Source organism: Lontra canadensis, unplaced genomic scaffold (genome assembly GCF_010015895.1).
Source record: "Lontra canadensis isolate GAN:19392208 unplaced genomic scaffold, GSC_riverotter_1.0 scaffold162, whole genome shotgun sequence".
Taxonomy (NCBI): Eukaryota; Metazoa; Chordata; class Mammalia; order Carnivora; family Mustelidae; genus Lontra; species Lontra canadensis.
In genome coordinates, this window is record NW_022631156.1 from 843548 (window position 1) to 852617 (window position 9070).

The following is a 9070-nucleotide window of genomic DNA, read 5'->3' on the forward strand; positions in this document are numbered from 1 at the left end:
TAGGCTGAATAAAAATTCAACATTGGAGACCATTGACTCATCAGAAGTTTATTAACCATTGTTTGGAAGCTATCTTTCTTTATAGCCATCATTAGTAAATTTCACAGTGTTGTTTCAACAGATCTCCCCATGGAGCCCCTTCTTCCTTCTAGAAGGCATTGCTCACCTGCAAGTGTGGACCTGGGAAAATGTAGGACCATTCACTCTCTGTGCTGTGGGGACATGGGCTGTGAAGGGTGCTGGACTTGAGGAGGGCATATGCTCCAAGGTCAGCATCACTTCCCACAGCTGCTGTGGACATGCACAGAGAACAGACCTCAGGAGGGAACTGGGTCCTGGTCCTGCCTCCTCTGGACCCTCCTCCTAGTGGGAGTTGAACACCACCCCTCACCCTGCCCCCGGGTCAGATATGACCCACCACTCATGGCTGTGAATCCTTTTCCTCTTTCTCAACTGTGTTGTGTTTTCTCTTCTGCAGATAACTCTTCCCTCAGACGTGAACCCCATTTTCTTCTCTTCACTCTAATTGATTTACCCCTTTGTGTGTTTTCAGTGTTCTCAGCAGGGTTATAGATAAGCTAGAAGGCACATATACCTCATTGCATCATTCCCTTGACTAGACAGTTGACACATAAGTGATATTTAAGGCTCACTAAGGTTGTCATGACTCAGTCCTCTGCATTGAGGCCACGTACAATTGTGGCTCAGGTTCCTATAACAGAAACTACCTAGGTGATCTGTTTTGTTGGTTGTGGGAGGTGATTATGAAAGGAAGGAAAAAACATTCCATGAAATCTGTTTTACCGCTTATAGTTTTTTACTGACAATTACAGTTTAGTGTTTATTTTCATTTGCGTGTTCTGTATGTCTCTTTGGGGGTCTAGGATTATTTTGTCATCTATAAAGCTTTGAATAGTATGCATTCTACCAGCTGGAGTGTTGGACGTTGAATCTTGAGATTTGCTGAGAAACTATTGATACGTCTTTGTAAATATTGCTGAGACAAACTATAGGACCACCTCAGAGTGCCCTGAGGCTCTTTGTGAGTAACTTCTTAGAGCATTCATGAATGCATCACCCCGTCTTCCCATTGAAGAAACCAACTCACTTTATTTCCCTCAGTGTAATTTTTGAGTGTATATGACAACTAAAAATCCTAGGCAATGTACAACTCCGGAACTATGTTTGGCATTAATTTGATAGGGGTGTTCCTTATATTCCATCCTGGGCTCCCATCCCCTAGCTTGATCTAACTTGTAAATTGGTGGTTAACTACTTTTGTGTATCAGATACAACTGGGGATTCTTGTTTACTATACTTAGAAGAATGGAAATTTGAAGAATAAGATTTTCTTAATCTGGAACTGAGAATAATGCTCAATCCCTGAACTTGATTTCATCTTCTCCAGTTTTAAATCCTGATAGCTGAAATGCAAAATGGACTTTTAAGTGAATCTTGAAACAAAATAATTAGAAAAAAGATGGTTTAATCTTATGTTTATGAAATATATGTACATCTTTAATCAAAGAAATGTGTATTTTAGCATAAATTGACTCTTTAGGAGACCATTGTCTGCAAGATTCTTTTTCTGGAATATAAAGAACATCTTATAGCTGAAATGTTAGAAATTAGGAAAAAGCAAACATATAAACAAGCTTGGTCACTTGTCACCTGTGAAAGATTGGTAAGAGTTAGTCAATAATTCCTATTTCTTTGAACAGTGAGACTTCCCAGAAAGGCAGATAAATCACTGCTTTGCTGTTTACATTACATATTTGTTAATGGCTATAATTAGGCTTACACTACAGAGTCTTCATTTCTGCTAAAAGTCAGCGGTGATACGGTTCAATAGTTCATATGCTCGTTTTTAAAAAAAATGGATTTATTGTCAAATACAAGTCCTAATTAAAGATAGTTAGGGCAGAAGATTGTTTTTCTGGCAATGACAGGGACATCTCAGGACTCTTCACTTAGCCTGTCTGTAAAAAGTGAAATATAACGCCTCAGGATACGTTTTCTTGGCAGAGAACTCATCTGCAAGGCTCTTGGAGGTTCAGCAGAGCAAGTATATGTATGTGATGATGATTTTTAATCTTTCTCGATGCTTTGGTTCACTCAAAGCATAAGGAGGCTGCTTCTCTGAGTTACACTTGCAGAACCAGAAGGAGGGAGGGAGTTTGCCTGAAAGTGTCTTTTTAATGCAAAACCAAGAATTGCTTTCAAACAGGAAGAATCAATTTTCCAACTGTAAGCGGTATTGAAAGAAGGGACACATCTTGTAAGTAGTATTCCAGTGAGGAAATAACTGGGTTCTGGTGAGGCCAGTGCAAAGGGAGACGCGAATAAAGAGACAGTATTGATTGAGCTGAGGTCTGAGTCTGGCATCAGAACGATCGGCCTTGGTATCAGGCTGGTCTGAGTCTTTGCTCTGAAACCACGTTGCCTGATCATGTTCCTGGATTCTGTTTATCCTCTGCTCCTTCATTTCTAAAATGAATGTAGCTGTGAATGCTCAATAAATATTAGGTAATTTTATTATGTGTGTAGAAACAAAAGGCACAAAGTAAAATCCTGCTTAAAAAAAAAAAAAATAATAATAATACCCTAAATAGCTTAGTGCTATCAACACCTCACACTGATTTTTTTTTTCCTTTTCTGGAACTTGTGCCCCACAGCATAGCAGAGGGAATGCCGCACGGACTTATCTTGTTCAAATCCTTTTAAGCTGCTTCTGCAGAGACAGACTTCTAAGAATTAACTTTGGCGGTGGGAAACTCTCAGGAGATAATGTAGCTTCTATATCCCCTGCTGCAATGCTCAAGTCTGTGGACCTTGCAGACAATGACTTTCTCTGTCTCTTCCTTACTTAGAGCAGTACCGTTACAATGAACTAAAGCTGAAGCTTCTGGTGGCTAATTCTTAGTGATCGAGAAAATTAAATGACTTCTGGATAACTATTTCATGGTATGCTCAAGGTGCCGCTTTCTCTACAGTGTTAGGACATGATTACTTTGGTGCCCAGAAAGGGAAAATCACATTTTCTTAATGCCAAGCTGAACGTTGAGCAACATCTTTTATATATTTTTCCTATAAAAGAAATCTCAGAGAAAAGAAATAAAGGGATCCAAAGTGCAACAGAGCAGAGGATGGCCCACATGAAATACCCATAAAGAAAATTAATTACTCTAAAAGTTTCTAAAACTGTATTTTTGCTATCAAGAGATGAGTTTTTCTTTTTCAAAAGCCAATTTGTGAAATACAGCTGCTGTGCAACAACAGATAAATCTATGACAAACGGTAAAAAATAATAAAGGCATTCAAAATTGAGAACTTGAAGCTATAAGTGTGATGCTGATCCTTTCCCTTGTGAATTAATCACTGTGAATAATTAAAGTGGCAATTACATTTGCTGTATCATGACTGTGACTTTACAACCAATTTGTGCAAGTCTTCATTGAAATTAGAAACCAGAGCATCTGAGAAAATCATCATTTCCAATTGCAGCTCAAGGGTTCTGTCCTTGATTTTTGAAAGTGTGGCTTATCTAACCACCAGGTTCAAATCTGGAATCTACCCCTTCCTACTGGCATGACCTTGGAGGAAAAATTGTTTACTAGTGCTGTATCCATGTGTAAGATGGAAATATGATTAATTTGGGTTTTTTTACATAGATGAGACAAAATACATGGGTAACAGAATCATGAGGAGGCCTGTCCGACCTACAGGTAAAAAATAAAATACCTGAAAATGAAACAGTATGATAGCATTCACCTCTGTAACCACAAGGCCTTGGTCCCTGCATTCGTGTCTGGTCAGGTGATTGCTGGGCACTGTGGGGTGATCTGTTTGTATGGAGAGAAGTTTCATTCATTTCATTCACGTTGCTGTGGAGGACCTCCTGCTGTATGTTGCTATGGCTCTCCAAAGGAACATGCTTCTTTGTCGATTGGGAATTTGTCCGTAATCCCTACTGTGGGCAGGGGTGGGGGATGAAGTCCTATTCCACATCTAGCCCTTCTCCCACATGCACAGCCAGCTGATTGCCAGCCTCCCACCATTATTTATTGCAACTGATGAACCCACATGAACACATGATCATCCCATGTCCACAGATCACACAAGCATTCACTACTGGGGGGGGGGGTATCTCCTATTTTAGACAAATTCCTATTGACCCATAACCACAATTCTACCATATAGAAGAGTTTCAAGCCCTAAGTAAACTCTGTGCTCTGTTTCTTCCTTCCTCCCTCCCTGGAACCGCTGATTTCTTTACAGTCTCCATAGTTGTACCTTCTCCAGAATGTTGGAATTCCACAGTATGTAGCATTTCCGGAATGGCTTCTTTCACTTAGTAACATGCATTTAAGCTTCCCTTTTGTATGGCTTATACTGCATTTCCTTTTAGCACTGAATATTCATTGTCTGAATATAGCAGAGTGTCTTTCCTTTAAAAAAAAAATCCCATTATACTTAACATACAGTGTAATATTCCCAGGTGTATAATACAGTTATCTCACAATTCTGGATATTACTCAGTGCTCGTCACCATACGTGCACTTTTTTTTTTTTATGTTTTTCTTTCAATGTAACTTGGGGGGGGCAGCTGTTCAAGACCATCTTTTATTCATAGCACCAAATTTTCTTGTACTATACATTTTTACTTCCCTTTTTCTTTTGCTCCTGTTTTTATTTAAATTCAAGTTAGTGAACATCATGTAGCATAGGCTTCAGGAGTAGAGTTCAGTAATTCATCACTTATGTATAACACCCAGTGATCATCACAGCTAGTGCCTTCCTCAATTCCTACCCCCCATCCAGCTCATACTCTACCTATCTCCATCCATCAACCCTCAGTGCTCTGTAGTTAAGAGTTTCTTATGGTTCACCTCTCTGTTTTTATCTTATTTTTCCTTTCCTTCCCTTATGTTCTTCTGTTTTGTTACTTAAATTTCTCACAGGAGTGAAACTGTATGGTCTTTGTCTTTCTCTGACTTATTTTGCTTTGCATGATGCACTCTAGCTCTATCTACTTCATAGCAAATGGCAAGATTTAGTTCTTTTTGATGGCTGAGTAATACTCGCGCGTGCGTGTGTGTGTGTGTGTGTGTGTATGTGCGCATGCACTCATATGCACACACATGTTTGGACATTTGAGCTCTTTTCATATTTTAGCTATTGCTGATAATGCTATAAACATTGGGGTTCATATGGCCCTTCATGTCACTCTTTGTATCCTTTGGGTAAATATCTAGTAGTGCCATTCTTGCGACATGAGGTAGTCCCATTTTTAACTTTTTGAGGGATCTCCATATTGTTTTTAGAGTGTCTGCACCAGTTTGCATTCCCATTAACAGTGTAAGAGGGTTCCACTTTCTCGGCATCCTCACCAACATCTGTCATTTCCTAAGTTGTTAATTTTAGCCATTCAAACCAGTATAAGATGGTAACTCACTCTGGTTTTGATTTGTATTTCCCTGATGATGAGTGGTGTTAAACATCTTTCTATATGTCTGTAAGCCATCTGGATGTTTTCTTTGGAGAAATGTCTGTTCATGTCTTCTGCCCATTTCTTAAGTGGATTATTTATTTTTTGGGTGTTGAGTTTGATAACTTTTAGATACTAACCCTTTATCAGATATGTCCTTTGCAAGTATCTTCTCCCATTCAGTAGGCTGCCTTTCAGTTGTATTGATTGTTTCCTTTGCTGTGCAGCTTTCTCTCTTGATGGAGTCCCGGTAGTTCATTTTTACTTTTCTTTCCCTGACATTTAGAGACATGTCTAGTTAAGAATTGCTGGAGCCGAGATCAAAGAGGGTACTGCCTCTGTTATCTAAGATTTTGATGGCTTCTTTTCTCACAGGTCTTTCATCCATTTTGAGTTTATTTTTGTGTATAGTATAAGAAATTGGTCCATTGTCATTCTTCAGCATGTGGCTGTCCTGTTCTCCCAACACCATTTGTTGAAGAAACCGTCTTTTTCCATTTGGTAGCTTTTCCTGCTTTGTCATAGATTAATTGACCATAGAGTTGAGGGTTCAATTCAGGGGTTCCTATTCTTGTTTCATTGACCCAAGTGTATATTTTTGTGCCAGTGCCACACTGTCTTGATGATTATAGCTTTGTAATATAGTTTGAAGTCCAGAATTGTGATGCCTCCAGCTTTGCTTTTCTTTTTCAGGATTGTTTTAGTTATTTAGGGTCTTCTGCGGTTCTATACAAATTTTAGGATTGTTTGTTCTATCTCTATGAAAAATGCTGACAATATTTTGATAGAGATTTCTTTGAAAATGTAGATTGCTTTGGGTGGCATAGACATTTTAACAATATCTGTTCTTCCAGGGCGCCTGGGTGGCTCAGTGGGTTAAGCCACTGCCTTCGGCTCAGGTCATGATCTCAGGGTCCTGGGATCGAATCCCGCATCGGGCTCTCTGCTCAGCAGGGAGCCTGCTTCCCTCTCTCTCTCTCTGCCTGTCTCTCTGTCTACTTGTGATCTCTGTCTGTCAAATAAATAAATAAAATCTTTAAAAAAAAAAATCTGTTCTTCCAGTCCATGAGCATAGAATGTTTTTCCATTTCTTTGTGATGTCTTCAATTTCTTTCATAAATGTTCTATAGTTTTCAGAGACAGATTTTTTACCCCTTTGGTTAGGTTTACAAAGGAATCTTATTGTTTTGGGTGCAATTGTAAATGGAATCAATTGCTTTTTCTGCTACTTCATTATTGGTGTATAGAAATGCAATGGATTTCTGTATGTTCATTTTTATATCCTGTGACTTTGCTAAATTCATGTATTCTAGCAATTTTTTGGTAGTCTTTCAGGTTTCGTACATAAAGTATCGTGTCCTCTGCTAATAGTGCAAGTTTGACTTCTTCTTTAGTGCTTTGGATGCCTTTTATTTCTGTTTTCTGATTGCTGAGACTAAGACTTCCCATACTATGCTGAATAGTAATGGTGAGTGTGGACATTTCTCCCTGTCTTGTTCCTGACTGTAGATGAAAAGCTCTCTGTTTTTCCCCACTAAGGATGATATTAACTATTACCTTTATGATGTTGTGGTATAGTCCATATACTCCTACTTTATTGAGGATTTTTATCAAGAATGGATGCTGTATTTCATCATAGTGGTTTTTTTTCATCTATTGAGAGAATCCTATGTTTCTTATCCTTTCTTTTATTAACATGGTATATCACATTGATTTGCAAATATTGAACCACCCCTGCCACCCAGGAATAAATTCCACTTGATCATGGAAGAATGATTCTTTTAATGTATTGTTAGATTTGATTCAACTAGTATCTTGTTGAGAATTTTGCATTAATGTTCATCAAAGATATTGGCCTGTAATTCTACTTTTCATTGGGGTTTTTGTCTGGTTTTACAATCAAGGTAGTGCTGGCCTTCATAAGAGTTTGGCAGTTTTCCTTCCATTTCTATTTTTTTTAAACAATTTGAAAAGGGGTGTTATTAACTCTTCTTTAAATGTGTGGTAGAATTCCCCAGGGAAGCATCAAGGCCTGGACTTGGGAGATTTTTGATTACTGTTTCAATTTCTTTGCTGGTTATGGATCTGTTGAAATTTTCTGTTTATTCCTGTTTCAGTTTTGGTAGTTTGTATGTGTCTAGGAATTTGTCCATTTCTTCCCGATTGCCCAGTTTGTTGGCATACAATTTTCATAAGACTCTCTTATGATTATTTGTGTTTCTGTGGTGTTGGTTGATCTCTCCTCTTTCATTCATGATTTTATTTGGGAATTTTTTATTTTTGATAAGTCTGGCTAGGGATTTATCAATCTTATTCATTCAAATAACAAGCTCTTAGTTTCATTGATGTTTTACTGTTTAATTTGTCTCTATATCATTTATTTTTCCTCAAACCTTTATTTCCCTTCTGCTGGGTTTTATTAGGTAAATAGGTTCTTTTGCTGTTCCTTTTCTAGCTTCTTTAGGTATAAGTTTAGGTTGTGTTTTGGGGACTTTTCTTTCTTAAGTAAGGCCTGTATTGCAATATACTTCCCTCTTAAGACCCGCCTTTGCCGTATCCCAAAGGTTTTGGACTGTCATGTTTTCATTTTCATTTGCTTCCATGTACTTTTTAATTTCTACTTTAACTTCCTAGTTAACCCATTCATTCTTTAGTAGGATGTTCTTTAACCTCCATGTATTGATATCTCCAAATTTTTTCTTGTGGTTGACTAAAAATTTTATAATGTTTTTTCAGAAAACGTGCATGGTATGACTTCAGTCTTTTTGTATTTGTTGAGGCCTGTTTTGTGAACTAATATGTGATCTATTCTGGAAAATGTTCTATTTGCACTTGAAAAAAATGTGTATTCTGCTGTTTTAAGAAATGTTCTGAATATATCAGTTATATCCATCTGGTCCAGTGTGTCATTCAAAGCTATTGTATTCTTGTTTATTTTCTGTTTAGATGATCTTTCACTGATGTAAAGTGGGGTGTTAAAGGCCTCTAGTATTATGGTATTATCAGTTCTTTTATGTTGTTATATGTATTTGGATGCTCTCATGTTACATGCATGAATATTTCACATTGTTAGATTTTCTTGAATTCTCCCCTTTATTAAAAAATGTCGTTCTTTGCCTCTTTTTTACAGTTTTAAAGTTTAGTTTGTTCAATATAAATATTTCTACTCTGGCTTTCCTTTGATATCCATTTGCATGATAAATCCCCCTCACTTTGAATCTTCAGTTGTCTTCAGGTCTAAAATGAGTCTCTTGTAGGCAGCATGTAAATGGGTTTTACTTTTTTAATCCATTATGTCACCCTATGACTTTTGACTGAACATTTAATCCATTTACACTCAAAGTAACTATTGATGGCAATATGTATTGCCATTGTATTATTTGTTTCACTGTTGTTTCTTGAGATTTTGTCTGATCCTTGTCTTTGGTGCTTTTGGTCTCTCCTTTCCTCTCAAAGAGTCTGTTTCAGTATTTCCTGCAAGTCACAATAAATGTACTATTAAACACATTCGCCTAGATGGTCCATTTCCTTACCCACCATCCCTCTGATAACAGTGAGTTCATTCTCTATATTTAAGACTCT